At 44.8% G+C, this 16,909-nt stretch overlaps 1 protein-coding gene and 1 long non-coding RNA gene across 10 annotated transcripts in view; both read right to left on the reverse strand.

The window, feature by feature from the left end:
* Positions 1-12,001, reverse strand: part of LOC310893787 — a 36,776-nt gene extending 24,775 nt beyond the window's left edge. Inside the window, exon 1 of the long non-coding RNA XR_014579287.1 lies at positions 11,713-12,001. This is a non-coding gene — a long non-coding RNA (uncharacterized lncRNA). The remainder of the gene's footprint in view (positions 1-11,712) is intronic.
* The window catches only part of RBMS3 (RNA binding motif single stranded interacting protein 3), a gene marked incomplete at its 3' end in the record, with an annotated part of 701,513 nt that overhangs the window by 683,365 nt on the left and 1,239 nt on the right, over positions 1-16,909 (reverse strand). The gene's annotated exons all lie outside the window — the stretch shown is intronic.

Genomic DNA, 16,909 nt, shown 5'->3' on the forward strand with positions numbered 1-16,909 from the left:
ACCAAGCACGTCGATGTTTCCCAGCAGCCGCCAGGCGTCGCAGAGCCAGGGCTTCCGGAGGGCAGAGCACTCGGTCCTGCAGCCATGCTTCTGCACGCTGGGAAATGGGAGCTTCCAGACGTTTGGCCCAGCTGGTTCTTCAGAGCTCGCTGAGCTTTTGAAATATCTAGGCTCTTTGCTGAGGACCTGAGAGGTAAACACCAGTTACTGCTGGGACTTCCCCAGTTTTCAATGTCTTGGTTCCACACCAACAAGTGTGGAAGTGCAAGGGTATCAGGTTTTTCTGCGAGGAGTATCTTCAAGTAACGTCCCCCTTCAGCCCACTGCGAGTCCCAATGGGCCCGTGATCAGTCTTGGACTTACCGAAATCAGATCAAACCTGAAATGTTTCAAATGAAAGATTTTGGAAAAATCTTCTGACCGCCTCTCCTTCTCCCATCTACCCATCCTTCTACCACCAGTTTGCTGCCTGTGAAGAAGCTGTGTCCTCCGGGATCCACAAGGAGGGACAAGAAAATATGTGGGGGGAGAAGAAAGAAGTAGGTACAAGGAAAGCTTGACTCGTCGTAGGCCTGATTCTCACTTACATTTGTGAAGAGCAATAGAATAACAACAACAACTGAGAATAATACGTCCTTTGTAGATACAGGGTAGTTCTCAGCCCCAGAATCTGACTGTGTGATTGTCAGCACACTGTAACCCTGTGGCACACGTAGTTCACAGCAGCCAGTCCGAAGGCTTGGCATGCAAGCCTTGCCGCAGTAATGAGCAGTGGCAGATTTCATGGCATGTTTTCCACCACAGCGCAATTAGTCAGATGATCCTGTAGGCACTACCAAGGAAGGTAGATGTGAGGGTAGATGACAGGGATGAAGTAAATGATTAAACGGCCTTCAACTAAACCTGTGACCTCATTCCATCATAAATAGCAAACAGTGAGTGACCTTGTGCGTGAACCAAACAAGCTGGCAGGGCTAGCTGGGCATGCGAGACAAAAAAAGCACATTGCCTGCATTCTTGGGCTGCCGCAACATGCAGCGTGCAGCAGCAGTGTGATGATCCAGGTTGCAGCTGGGTCCCAGAACAACCCAGTGGCCTTCCCGGGGAGATGATCAGGCTTCCTCCACCGATAACTCAGCAGCAGCTGCTGACTACGGAGAGCTAAGAGGCAGCACAGAGACCTTCATTGCTGCTGCAGAACAGTAAGCATCAAAAAGGCAAGAAACCGCATGAAAAAGAAGTCACTTTCCAGAAGTCAGTTTCCAGACTTCCAACTCAAAGTGATTTCAATGATGTTAAGGATCTTTTCCAACCTAAATAATTCTACCATTCTGTCATGTGATTCTACAGTTTAGTGGCTGATGGTTGGACTCGATGATCCTAAGGGTCTTTTCCAGCCTAAAGGATGCTGTGATCCAAGTGCTGGGTACAGCACTCCAACTTGGGAGCCCGATTCCAGGCTCCCCTGCCTTCATCAGTGAAATATCAGTAAAACCCTTTAAGCTCTAGAAACTGTGTCCAAGACGTGTCTTTGTATTTCCAAGTGACTAGAGTCACCAGGGAGAGGCAGCGGGATGAGAACAGGTCTTCCTTGTTCTCCTCCTCTCTCAGCATTGCTTCTCTATGGCTAATTACAATGGGACCCCAGTCCATTTTATTAGCAGCTGTGGACATGAACAAACCACACTGTCCTGTGACACTCTTCCTCTCCCAAGGACCAAGCAAGAAACACTGTTTTCCAAGCCTGTCCCATTTCATACACTGGTAACCACACAAAGGTACTTTCCATTACCCGACTCTGTGGGAGAGGCAGTCACCTTAGCAGAGAGATCTGTGGCATTTGCTCCTTAGGAACATTGAAATACAGCAATTCAAACACCTAATGAAGACAGAGTTTGCTGTAGCTTTTAAGGCATAACCAGATACGATGAGCTTCTGGAAGGGAATGTGCACGACTGTGCTGTCTGTACAGGAACTAGAAACTGCTACTACCAGAATCCTGTGACCAAAAGATTGCACAAGAAGCTGCAAATAGGAAAGACATGAGGGAAAAAAAAAAGTCATTTTGACCTCACTAATAGCAGACCAGCTTGAACCAAACACATATTTATCTTTCCCACCATTCTTTTTTGTGTTAAAATCCCTACCGTTGTTAACTGGGCACTCCTGTTATCTACATAAACAGGTGACTGTCCATTAGTGCTGAGCTTTCTAAGCATCAGAAGAATTGCCAGTTCCTCCCCTCAAACCTCCCCCTTCGGTCAAGTCAAGGCTAAACCTACCCTGCCGATGACTCCGTGCCTCTGGAGTCCTGTTAGACCCTTGGCCTCAGAGATACCTACTGACAAGGAGTTCCACGAGCAACCAGCTCACTGCATGGCAGAGCACTTCTTTTTACTTGCTTTAGAATTTGTCACTCTTAAGCTTCACTGAATGCTCCTTTTTCCTCCCTGACTGTAAAACAGAAGAATTTCTTGCTCGGCAGAGCCTCTGCCTTTGCTGTCTGTAACCTTTTATCATCTCACTTCTGATTCATCTGATTAATCTCCTCTCCAAGGTAAACAGTCCCAATCTTCTCAATCTTGCGCTATATGGAAGTTTTTCCATGTCTGTTTAAAAACTGATTTAGGTAAATAGTTAAAAACTTACTCTGTTAGCTTAGCTTATACCTATAAATTACCTGTGCATATTAAATTTGTATTAGCTAGGTTTAACTGAATTAAGTGTATCCACACAGGGTTTTTCATCAAATTCTTTAAGTCGTTTTAAAATTACACCTTTTGTTAAAACAGAGCAAACTAAGTGTAGTTAGGCCATGGACAGTTTGTGATCCCCAAGGACTTCCAGGAAGAATTCAGGCAGTGCTTTGGGAAAGGGCCTACTTAGCAGACCCCTCCAAGTTACTAACTTCCATTACCCCAAAATTCACAAAACCCCCATGCTCAGCAGAGAGCAATTCTTCACGAATATTTTCCATCATCAGCACAGGGATTTGTTACAGAATTAACTTAGCAGGTTTTATCTTGATAGTACCACCGTTTATGAGAGATAGTTTATTGCCTAGGCAAGTCAAACTGCTATTAAACCACAGATATTAATTTAGCTGCAAGTGAGCTGCCCTATTGTACCCAGAACACAACAGAGATATAATGAAATCCGCTATAAAATTAATTCTGAAAATATCAAATGCAAGCATTGTTAAGTTTAAACAAAGGATATTTGCTAGTTCATTCCAAGACTTAGCTGCATTCAAAAATCCAGTGAAAACTGGCTTTCACACACACATGAACACACATACACACTTCTGCTCATGGAATAAAACTTTTAAATTACGGCTATTAAATGCATGGTATTTCTTAATGATAGCATTCATTGTTAAACGCATAATAATACATTTGACGGAGGAAAAAAAGAGGAATTTATCGAAAAGCTGCCACTGGATTGAATAAAAAAGTGCTTTCCTATAGAAGGCAACGTCTTTATCTACCAGACTACAAAGTGCTCGAGTGTTTCACAAGGAATTCAGAGGTACTATTTTGCAACAGAAACTAACCAAGAATTACAAAGAAGCAGATAATTCTAAAAATCCCATGTACAGGTCACCGAGTTGAAAGAAAGTAATTTTCTGCTTTAACGTTAAGATCTACTATGTATGCATACAAAATTTTCATGCAAATCAGACTTCATTTATTGTATAGTTTGCCTTATTTAATTAAAAGGGAAAAAGGAAAAAACAGAAGAAAAACACCTACTCCCCTCCATGTTGCCTATTAAGTTGTTTTTGCCTATTAAGCAGTTTCTGCCAAGAGAACCCTCGTTACGGTGCTTCCATTGAGGCTAATCGCAGAGAAAGGTGTAGGCACAGACACAAGCCTAGTGCTTAGGGTAGGGAGAGCAGCCACCCAGCCTGTCCATCAGGCTCACCTCTATTCACCCGGTAATTGCTGCGCTCTCCGGAAAGCTGACTAGACCCATCATGATCTCAGAAGGCTAGTTATCCCCTACTGAATCATTTGGGAAATTGGTAAATAATACGGCTAATAGGAAAGCAGCGAATGTCAGACTGCTCAGCCCAGAGGCCCCACTTTCACCGCGTGCCAAGGCGTGCTGAAGCAGCTGGGATGCGCCCTTGTCCCCACTACAGCCGCGGTCCTGCAGGGATGCCCCTTGTTCACACTCCCCTGTGTCTGCCCCACGTGCCGTGCCCTCTTGACGTTCCTATAGCCCCCACTCCTCATTCCCCAGTGGGAAACGTGCCGGCAGCCTCCTGCCCTCAGCTGCCTGGGGGCTGCTGAGCCCAGCCTGCCTGCCAGCTCACCTCCCTGCCCACCCCGGCTCTCCAGGGCTTCCAAAGCCTCCCCTTCCAAGTCACACCTCCTCCTCCTACTCTGAAGACTGTTTTGTGGGAACGCAGAACGCATTAGTTGGCTCGCCGGCCCCTAGCACAGCGACTGCTCATTCAGTAACGCTCACACAAGACTGGAAAAGACTTGTCATCCTCTTACTGTCTGGCACTCCGTTACTAGCTTATTACTGTTTCCCTCTGCAGTACAGGTCCAAATTGGATGTCAGACACAGCAAAATGCCAGCAAAGGCTCCGGTTCACAGTCAGTAACCAGTCAGCGGACACGGTCCAAACCCAGCCACATGCTGGCACGTTCCCGTTAGCACAAGGTTTGCCCTGAACAAGCCCTTTGCCATTCATCCACTTGTCTGCAAGGATGGGGGGATATGGGGGATTTCAATACTTCAGAATATTTGCAAGGTGCTAACAACCCATAGCAATGGCATCAGTTAAAAATTCGGGCGGGCACGAGGACAAGCAGGCCCTCTTGGTTCATCAGCCAGGTCGCTGTGGGACAAATTCCCACAGAGGTCACGCAACCTTCAGCATAATTGTTTCCTGGTCATCCAAATACTCAGGCAAGGAAGGAAGGGATTAGGTCTGTCAGCCTGCAGGCTCCTCAGCAGCTGGCCTGCCAAAAACATCCACCCCAGCCCTAGCCCTTCCTTGCCTGCCTGTGCGAGCCACGAACCCTCCCAGGCTCAGCAGAGCCCATCGGGTACAGCCAGGCATCCCTGCGAGTGGCTGGGCTGGCAGCTAAAATATCACCTGGCCGTCAGCACGAGCAGCACAGGTAGGGCAAAGGGGAACAACCCGAGATGCATGCCTTCGGTCGGTATGGTGAACAGCTGACATATGGTAATTTTAAAGGGGTTGCCACGCTGCGGCAATTATAAAAAGGCTGATGCTCAGCTGAAAGAGCTGACAGTTGGAAGTTATGCCCTAGCACAAAAGAGAAGAAATGAAAGCGAAATGTGACTGAGCTGTTGTCTTGCATACTCATATTTTGTTGACAAATATATTTCTCAGTAGGCAAATTCAGCCCCTTCTTAAGAGTGTCACCATCAGCTGCTCACAGCAACGCGACCTGCATCTCTTACAGACATGGTACTCCTGAAACCGACAAAAGAGTGCGAGGACGGAGCGTCCTGCTCTTACACATCTGTTGCACAGGCTAACGCTGCGGTATCAACAGCAACTTTGGACGTCATTATGCAACCCTTCTACAAGCCCAAAAAAAAAAAAAAAGATTGCATTGTAATGAAATATTTCTTTAAATGCCTCACCCTAAGAGACTGCAATTTGGCTGATGGTTACAACTTTAAAATACATTTTATTGTAAAAATGCTTCAAACCACTGTTCAGTTATTACACTAGCACTTTACATGAACTACCAACTACAGTAGATTCAGGTTAGACACAGTCTTTTAGGACATCACTTCCACAACACATTTTTTCACTGAGCTCCAAGACTGTCCTAGATACAGTTGGAAATACACTTTTACCCTGTTGAAATATTATACTTTGTACTATACATATACACATACACATAAGTATACAGGTTTCATTGTAGCAGCAACGTTTAAATACATAGAAAGAGTTGGTATTCACCTTCGACAGCTCCAAATTGCAAGGTCTGATCCTGCAAGTGTATAGATGACTATGAGACTGCAGTGAGTAATTTTATTTACAGTCACATTCATTTTATACAATTGTCAGGTAATTCATAACATTTTTTTGGAATTTGAGAGCATCTGAAACTGCATAGATACAGTTTCATTAAAAAAAAAAAAATCAGATCACAGAACCACCAAAGACTGAACTGGAAGATCTATGGATCTCCTGCTCCAAGGAAAGATAATTCCTGATTCCAAACAAAATCTCATCAAGAGAGTTTCTGTCTTTTGTTTGGAACAGAGCAAGATTTGGACTATAAATGTTCTGTAATTGTGTTATTTTAGCAAACTTTAAACACCCAAATTTATTTTAAACAGTGATCTGTGTTCCTTCCTTCCTTCTTTTTCCTCCAGTTGTGAAAATTATTCCCAAAATTACACTGGGCAAAACAGTTCTCTTACAGCCTTGAAGAGCTTAATATAGAGAAGTGAGTTTCAGTTTCCCATTCATGCTATGGCATGCCCTTCTGCTAGGTGTGTAAATACAAGAATCCTTTAAACTGCTACAGCCCCAGCAATGGACATGACTACCTCATCTGCTCCTACTAATCCACGGCCCTCTGGGTTGTTTTTAACAGCCTGTACCTCCCCTCTCCCTCCTGCGCAGCTTCTACTCCAAACAAGTTTTACTCAGTCATAAATCATTTCAAGAAGGTAAAACAGAACATGCTTTTGAGCCTGTGAAAAATGGGTGACAAGCTTCCTTTGCCAGAAGGATGCAAAATTTGTCCTTAGCCTACCGTTAAGTCAAAAATTAGATCTCGGTGTTTAAAATGTTGTTGGCATTTTAGAAGGACTTTTCCAAAATGTATGTATTTTTTAAATTCAATAGTTCATTAGTCCTTTTGACCCTTGTACAGCGGAGTCAAAGGGCTGAAGTGCTAAAACTGCTTCCCAGAGAGATACAGCAATACCCACACCAAGGGTGCAGTCTGTGCCCCTGCTCCTGAGCCCATGGGAGCATTGCCAGCACACCCTGGCACTGGTTTGGAAGATTGGCAACCAGACCACAGGTCAGAGGTGACGCTTTGTCTCCCACTAAGGCCAGTACTTCCTTGGCATCCAGTACCACCTGTACAGAGGACAATACCCAAAGAGTATTTCACCAGTGGTGAAAGCGCCCCCAGATACTTCGGAGGAAGCAATGGCCTGCCGTACAAGCAGGTCCCAGTCCCTCACACCCGCTAACAACAGAGGAAGATGAATAAACTCTCTTGTTCTTCTTTTCCTTATCTTTGCACCTAAAATTCATCAGTAGATCCCATTGCTGCATTTATGCAATTTCTATTGTTTGGGCTTGTAAATGTTTTATTATTCTTGCCTAACTGTTGCACGTGTGCTTTTTCCTGTTACTTTTATGCACCGTTATAATGTAATAAATCTTACTTGGAAGCAGAACTTAGCATTTTTTACCTTTACTCTACACATTAGGTATGCTTCTGCTCAAGCACCCAGCACCTTGGCACACTGCACATTTCTGTGCTTATCGTTAGGTAACTCACCTTTTCAACCCTCCGCAGCGACCTCGGCTTTCAGAGATCCTGACTGCGACTGCTCAAGTCCTGTACTCCTCCTCACGTTTTGTTTTCTGGGTAGGTGTGACAGCCTTTGCCACAGCACTGCAAGGGAACGCGCCATGTACAACAAAGCGAGGAGCACAGGGCATGCTGAGACTGCCGATACCACAGAACTGCGTGTCAGCGGGTACAACTGCTCTGACCTGCATCTTCAAAATAGCAGAGCTCCTACCTGTGACAGATGTGGTATCCGTAAGACCCATCTAAAATTTTCCTCTGTGTAGGTGAGAAACAGATCATCAGCATCAGCAGATGAGAGAGCAAAGCTTTAGGCACCTGTTAACTGCTGTATCACTGTCTTCCTGCTCCGAGTTCTTGGCAATAACATACAGTTAACAGTAAGTGCCTGCTATCTACAGTTTTCTACTTCTCATGGCCCTAGTCTCTTCCAGTTATTACCACCAGATGTGAATATATGAATAAGGAGGTGTCCTGACATGATCGTAGGTGACGTGCACAGGCACTGGGGAAATGCAGACCGGCGGTGCAGAATGCCACCTCTTCGCTGACACTGCAGAGAACACGGGCATGCTGGATACTTCCAAGGTACCGAGAAGAAAGCCACAGTCTGTGGAACAGTGTGATCCAACAGATAGCCTGTTGTGGGGTTGTAAGTATAACTCCAAAGCAATAGCAGTTATGGGTAATTGCAACTGCATTACTGGCTAAGAAAGACCTTAGTCCCTATTCTGCATGCAATAGCATGTGAAAGGAAGTGACCACGAAACACCACCTACAGAGAGAAAGGTGGTGGGTCTTACAAACAGGCAGCATGGACACAGAGCAGAGCAGAGCAGAGCAGACAGAGAAGCCAGAGCCTTGTTATTGCCCTGAGCAACATTTCCCAGCACCGGGTGAATCCAGCTCAGATGCAGATCTGGCTGATTGTCTCGTGACAGTCCTGCGGTACGACCCTTCTGGTAACGACTCCCTGAGCCACACTGACCTTGATTGGCTCTGACTTTCTAGCCTCCACATGGCTTCCCTTAGAATCGATTCATCATTTATTTATCTTCTGCAAGGAGTGTGTCCTCTTGACATGTTCGGGAAGTGGCACATTCAAGTCCCCAGTCTAAGGTCTCTGTATAAAACCACAATAACAGGCGACAGGGAGCTTCCATCACATTGGCTGCCTCCCTGTTGTGGACGGCAGGTAAAGTCATGTTTGGGATGAATGTCAGAGTCTTTCTTACTGACTTGCTCCTCTTGAAAACTTATGGCTTTCCTTCCCATTAAGCTTGCTGGCTTCCTCCCTCCTCCCTCTGGAAACATATCCATGGCCCCCTCCAAACTTAAGAGTTCCCTGTTTAAATAAAAATTTCCCCAAGTGCACAACAGGCACTCTTTAACTGCGCACACTTAAGCGACTACAGAACATCTGTGGATGCCTGTCTTTGAGGCCATGCCAGCAAGCTCACCATTTATTTCCCTGCGTCCATCTTAACAGCCCTCTGATAACGGTGTGCCATTTCCTGTGTCACACGGCGCGCACGCGGATGTCGATGACGGTGTGCGCGGTGGCTGCTCTGCTTAAGGCACAAGTCAGTTTATCACCTGGAAATTTCAGCGTGTCTCCCTGCCAGGGTAAAGCCGAAACATGCTTCCAGTTGTAAATCAGTTCAAACAGACGCATGCACACACTTCTCATTCCCTGGAACTGGACAGACCTTCCTGAAACCGCTTATTAGATCTGGGAAAATTAGTCCAAGAGCATATCACATGAGAGCCGTGGGAGAAGTAAGGCAGGATAAAAAATAGAGATTGCTTCACTTCTCAGATCTTTGGGGGTATCCTTTCTAGCTAGTCATATCTCAAACCCAAATAACCTAAATAGTTTTGTATCTGTTGGCTTTGGCAAAAACTCACTGTTGCCTTTTATTAGATATGAAGCAATAGGTGGGATGGAGGGAGCCAATTAATTATTAAAGTGACTTTCACATACTTTGAAAGTCTGCATGTCCTCGAAGCACACTCAATAAAGTTAACAAGGCTAACCAGGGCACTGTATAATGTCTGTGAAGCCTAGATATGCATTTTGTGAACTCCAGGAGATTCTGTTGTGTGCTTCCTTAACTCCACATGGACCCAATACACACTTCATAAAGCTCTTTCGTCTCAAAATACAAACCTTACAAGCTCCTTCCTTCCAGTCCTACTCTGAAGTTGCTGTTTTCAATTAGCTTTCCAGCCAGGTCTCCCTCTCTGCCCTCCACGCCACTCCCTTTCACTCCTAATTCAACTTAAGAGCAGAAGGTATTTACATCCTGTCCCCACGTAACATGTTCACCTGCCCATCCGTGAGGACCTGCAGCTATCCTTCCTGTGGTATGTCCGATACACACAGTAACCATCTCAAGGCTCTAACACACTCTTCAGATTCTCAGTGAAGCACAATGCATATCTCTTATACCATGGCTAATATCTAATATCATACTACTACTAAACATAATAGCTACAACAACTGTTTTTGCTAGATATTACTCCTTTAACCCCCCTTCCACACTTTACTTGAGCATATCAGTTTGGATCCACGAGGTCTCCTCCAGCGGGCTCCTGGCAATGAGTATAGATTAGTAATAACCTCGGTGAGACAACAGTCAGCAGCCAGTAGTGAAGAAGAGGTGTCAGTGGTGCTCGAGACACTCGTTGAACTTAATTAACATAGGCCCTGTTAACAGAACAGGCGTAGGTCCCACACCATTTTATTTTCACTCTCCGGTCAGCGATACCAATCCTTCGCAGGAGGTCTAGAACTAAGAGTGGAAATACATATACAATACAATAATCTTCCTGCAGCATTTCCAGTTGTTGATCGCACTGTCACTTTGACCAGCTTGAGCAGAACATCTTTTCGGAAGGAATAAACTCTGAAACTATAGGCCAAGGTGTTCGAAAGAGTGAACTCTGACACCAAGGAACAGTAAGCGCATTAACCAAGCTTTGGGGCTTGGGTCTGTAATTTTTATTCACCCAACACTTGTTTTTCAATCAAGGAAACTATTTCCATTCTGCTTCTGTAACAAGATTGGTCTTCACGTAATAGAATGTATAATGAAAATAACAGCTGTATTTAAACACACAGCAGAAGCCATTAGGCATGGAAGAATTACTCTTTTTCTAGTAAATCGTGGCTGTCTAACGAATTTTATACACGGCAGTTCTTGTCCATACTAGGAGCCAAATTGTGCTTTGTTTTATCCCAGTTAAGATGCACTGGTTACTATAGTTTCTGGAACAATTCTTATTCCCCTTATAGCTCAGAATGCAATTTGGGGAAATGAAACAGAACAGACAGAGGAGAATTCCAGAGCCATGGAGAAAGGATGAGGAGTGAGGAAGGAAAGAAACAACTGTAGAATACTTAATATTTGTAATACCTTTCAGGTCTGTCCTTTTTTCTTTATAATGTTTAAACATCCCATTAGCACTTGATCCAAGCACTACTTTCATGGAAATTATCATCAGTGCCCGTGTTGCCATTTTTTCTTATTTACAGCTGCAGTCCCATTTTCTTTAGTATTAGGGTATTTTCTGAGACCCAGGTTGTTAGAAACTAATAACTCTACTGAGACTGTGCAAATTTTATGCCCTTACTGGATAATTACTACTGGCAGCTAGTCACTACAGAAACCCACCTACTACAAGCTGCTGGGAAATAATCCCAGCCATTATGTGAGCAGCACGGCTACAGCCAGACAGAGAAGAACTAGATAGGGAACCAAACAAAACCTGAGCCAGTCCACACACCAGTTGCGATACTTCATCCTTAGTGGTTAAGTAAACCTTAACCTCAGAATGGTAAGGACTTCAGTGCCGCACGACACAGTGAGCTTTTACCACAGATAGAGGTGGTGTAAAAACACCGAGAGCACCTAGCAAAACACTGGGAATAGCATGCAACAACACGGGCATTGTTCTTTTCTAGCTTCATTGATTATCCATTGTTTGAAGCCTCGGATTCGTTACAAGCTGGCACTCAACCCTTGGCCAGGAGTTCCTGTGAATACTGGGCTTTTGAGAAGGGCATGCCATGCCCTGGCCAAGCTCTAGACTGTCATGTGCAGTCTTGAATAGGGCTGCTTTCCAGTCTGTGCACATAAGCACGGCTACATACCACTACATCTGAGTCGAGGCAGTGTCCCAGCAGCTCCAGAGCAGATAACAATGCCCTTTTCAATGCTGCATCTTCCCCTGAGCAGGAATCCTCGCAGCCCCTCTGCAGCCAAGACAAATTTGCCGTTAGCCAGAGAGCCAGGCTTCTGCAAACAAAATTTGTGGTTCTGTTTCTGATGACTCAAGAGTGTTGTTTAGCTCCCACCCATGATGTTCATTGTTTATGTCCCTGGATTTGTTACACAATCAACTACATATGCACTTCATTTCGGTCTGTAATAACTGTAAGTAGTACTTACTTTTCATAAAATCTCTGCATCGCCATGTACATCTCTGTGTTTACCCCAGGAACCTTCCAGAGTACGATCGGCTTTTCAAGCTTCATCCACTTATTGATCAGCTGGTTGAAAAATTTAAACAGCTGTTCACTCTTTGCCAAAACATTTCTCATGCAATTTATTTAAGGGGAGAACTGTTTTAAATAGCAGACTCTTCTTTCAGATGTCTCAATACTGTGTAAGATTTTTAAGAACCTTTCATATATGCTGTCACATATGTTGTTTTAGTACAGACACTGGCAAAGTGCAGAAGTCAGCTCCTCCCTCTCCAACCTTATGCTTTAACTCTAACATAAACCAGTGCAGGACCTCATTCTCCACACCCTAGGCTTTCTATATGTCACTTCAAAATGAATATATTTTAAATGTGCATTTATTCTACTTAAGGTAACATTATTTCCCAGATCAGTAAAAGGAAGAATATCAGAATAGGAGATAGCAAGTAATTCTGGAGCTATGAAAATTAGGAGGCCTGATTCCCAAAATCTCTTCTCCTTACGGATTCTCTGATGTCTAATAAAATAAGTTCATTAGTCCTGACTTCAGTGGAGATACTAACAGTTTAGTTTTTTTTTCTCTCTCTGTCTCTCTTTCTATTCTTCTCATCTCTTCTCATCTGCTAAGTTTTGTAATAAGGCAAAATCCTAGGTTCATCTAAGGATTCTCCCTCTAGACAGCAAGAGGAGTGTGAGAGGCAGAGTACATGAAGCGCATGGAAATGCAGAGGTAGACCTGCCTGCAAAGCAAGGCTCTCGGTTCACAGCGAATTACCTCTCTTGACTTTTTTAATCCGAAATGTTTTGAATTCTCCTCAGAGCAGATGGCCCCTGGGCCCCTCTCCCTGAACCATGTCAGTGGCATGGTGAGGAGCTTTGCTGCCCGCAGCAGCGATGCAAAGGGCCAAGCCCCCTTCCAGAGGCACCCGCCTTGCACTGCAGCCACCCTCACCACACCGGCTCGAATTAGAGCCTGCCCCGCAGCTGTGACCTGGCGGCCTGCAGGACAAGGACCTGAACACGAGGGGCTCAGCATGGCCTGGGTGCGTGGCTCTGGGACAGACTCACCACCACCCAGTCAGCCACCAGGTGCTGGGAGCTCTGGAAGAACGGGGTGTGAGTGCTGCGCGAGCTTCTCTTCGGACAACTTCATCAGGAAGACATGGAGCTATGCAGCTCAAAACGAATGTCATGACGGCCCACAGCATGGCAAAGAGCACCTTAGGAACGAAGAACAGGTGCTTAAAAGTGCATGTGGAAAAGGCAGAGTAGATGCTGCTGGGCTGAGGAATGATTTCTGGAACATTCTTAGCAACGAGTTAGAGAAAAAGCCATTGTTCTTCAGCTCTGTCCACACTGTAAAGATACACTGGGATTTCTCTCTGACATCAAACTCTCAGGATAGCAACAGCCACAACTAAAATTTTCTCCCATCTCTGGGTGGGAAGAATTTGTCTGTCCCCGGGCAGCCAACGACCTGACCTTGACTGTTCATGTCTGCATTACGTCTTGGCAGGACTGCAGCCCATGATACACCTGGCAAAAGGCCTTCAGCACTTGGAAACTTCAGCTATAACAAGATGTTGCATTTTATACAATTATATGAAGCTGCTAACATATAAGAGAAGCTGCTACAACCAGCAACTGGTCCTATTGTCTCTGCTTTCTTTGTCCCACCCGCCCCGGACTGGTCCCCTTATCCACTGCTGATTGCAGTTTCAGCCTTTGGTTCTTAACTTCAGGTTGTTCAGAGGGCTGGGGCCAGGTTATCTGAAAGAACATCTACACCTCCAGGGAAAGACAGTGGCTGAAAAGTACTCTCCTGTGCACAGTGGTACTGCCTGCGGTAAGAGAAGCACGTCTGACCCAAGACTGGACTGGGCTCCCCGCAGAAAGAAACTTCCCACCGTCTGCTTCAAGCATCAACTGCATTTCTCAGGCTTCGTCTTCTCTGAAAGGTAAACACATAGGTACATGCAGCCTCACAAACCAAACCAAACTACATGCATAAGAGAAGTTACGAAAAGAGAATTCCCCCTGAAGATCCGCTCACTCTTCCTGACCCACCGCTTGTGGAAGACAGGTGAGCAATCACCTTCATGTTGATGGCAGCAGTCCTGTAAACACACCAGCGGAAGGCTCTCAGATGCTGACCATTAGCTTTGTATTGGACCACGTGCTCAGCAGAACAGAAATCCCGAGCTAATACCGAGTGCTTTTCCCCGGAGCACTCAGCTTTCCCCTCCAGAAGCTCACACCTGGGCACCACTCAAACAGCGACGTCGCGGACGAGCATTCAGGGAAAAGGCATCCAAATAAGCCTGCCCAACACTTCTGAACCCTTATATCAAACGCTGGCAAATTGTTTTTGAACTGGAATACAATGTACCCAGCCCAGATAGGCTTGCTTCTGCTATAACTTTGGCGTGCTCATTTCCATGTAAATACACAGAAGGTTCTTCACCTTGGAGCTATTCCGCAGGGGTTTTCATAGCTGGGATGGAGGTATAAAGCGAAAGCTCTGGGTGTGCTTGTAAACCATCCGTGCTAAACAATTTCTGCAAAGCTCAGACACACCGAGGAAAACCAAGAACAAAACACTATGATCTTATTGGGATGTGCAAACTTACTTCAGCAAATCCCTACGGAGGAACAACTTTTGGAGGGCCTGGCAGCTTCAGCTCGTGGAAAGACTGCGTGTATGTAACACACTGGCTGTGGCTGAGGGCTTCAAAGTCCTAGCTGGAGGCAGCACCCCTGGGAAAAATCTGGCCATCGTGTCAGCTATAGCAGAGTTTACCTGTAGCCATCACGCAGTTATTCCTGAAGACAACTCTCAAAGTGCTCCCTACTCCGATCCTTTTGAAGATACCGAGTGCTGAGAAACACTTTCTGGTGTGTTTTGGTTCAAGAGAAAAAATGGTATCCGTACAGAGTTGGTCGTCTTCTAAATCTTGCCTTCTAATACTTCTGCTTATTTTTTTCCCACCTGAATGGCAACTACTCTTGAAAGCACCACACATTGTACACTTGATAAAATATAAAAATGACCTTCACCATTTCTCTACTCATGCGTTGGTCAGACATAACTTCAAGGCAGAAGGATGCGGAGGAGGCAACCTAGGTCTTCCTCCAACAAAGCACTTAAGCGTACACTTAAGGGTGTCCGCATCCCAGCTGAAGACAGTAGGACATATTTCAAGTTATGTACATGTTCCAGAATTTTACTGAAGTTCAAACGCAAATAAAAAATTAACACACGTCAGGTAAAAAATATATATCCGTATAAATGGCACTATGGTCATACCTTGCACTGAAATTCTACAGAAATAAGAAAATACTTTGTTTAGTTAATTCAGCAATGTTCCTTTTGGACAGTGACAAAAAGCGTTTTTTTAGAGCATGTATGTGACCCACTTCCGTTTCGGTGGAAGCACTCTTTTTACCTCTGACAGAAATGGAGCTGAATGACAAAATGTAAGGCTCTTTGTAATTCAAGTACGAGTCTGAAAAGCACACCCTGCCAGTGGAATCATGAGATTTTGTAAAATCTTAGTATTTATATATTGATAGGCATTCACGTGTCAGGAAATCAAGCTTGCACGTTCTTTACAATTTCCACATGGAGCACTTACACTTCTAGCACGCATCAGTGTGCCTAGGGCATTTGTTTAAGGGTCAGCCAAACAACGGTACTGTTATTTCAATCCATTTAGAAAGTTCCTAGCAAATGATGGTTCCAGCAATTTGGGGGAGTTGTTTTATGGTTGTTAATATTTTTTTTCACAATACTGTTGGATTTTGCTACGGTTTTAATGCGTTTTCCTCTTCTCGTCACATTTTTATGCCACTGTTTTACCGGATACCTGAAATACTTTTGCACTAATAAGAAGTACTGGTTGCCCTGGGATGACATCCAGAAAAGATACATATACATTTAGGGAGGTTTGAAATATCAAAGCACTTCCCAAAAATACAAGCTAAAGTCCTTGCAAGCACTTTGGCAACGGCAAGCCTGGCGAAGCTGATATTGAATTTAAACAAAAAAAAAAAAGGTGGGGGGTGGAATTTATCACGGTACTTTTGCATGGCTATAACTGTGGGGAAAAAATGCAGCACTTTTCTTTCTATGTCCAAAAATTCAGGCAAATGCAAAATCAAACAGTGCAACACTGTTAATTATTGTTAATTGCAATACTGCAGTACGTTAATTAGCCATACCATCGATAATCAGGCCTTCCCTAGTATTCATTCACCTTCAGTCACACATTGTTTGCCTTCCTCATGTCCGCGACCGGTAAAACATTAGACAGGCTGTGTGGCACATCCGAAAGTAGCATGGATTTCTGCTGATGGCAGGGTTTTTAAACGCTCAAGGCGCTGGCACAACCAACTCGCGTGAACGGCAACCTTGGCTCTCCATTTTAATTACGGTGAAATAACGCATTTTCTATTCCATCAAGTAACGTGATGCAAGGGAAGGGATCCTAGAACCAATCGCAGACACACAGATCGTTCGGCTATGTACAGTAACATGCAGTGACGACAGAATGAAATATTCATAACCTCGAGGGAGACGAAATTCTGCGTGCATCTACCACGATACGAAAACCACCAGGTATCGTTTTAAAAACAAAACCCCCCGTTATCCACCTTACTGAGCTGTACAGGCCCTGCTTGAGCGATCGGTCTTGGATGCTCTCTTTGACTTAAAACAATAGGATGGATTTTACCGAACAGTGACAAACCTAAAAGTGGACGAGGTGAATGCCACGAACCTGGGGTCTCTGACTACAGATACCGTTTTTTCCAAAATACCCAGCGTTTCGGATGATGATTGCAACTCCGGCCATGCAGACGCGTG

The sequence above is a fragment of the Anser anser genome (assembly GCF_964211835.1).
Source record: "Anser anser genome assembly, chromosome: 2".
Taxonomy (NCBI): Eukaryota; Metazoa; Chordata; class Aves; order Anseriformes; family Anatidae; genus Anser; species Anser anser.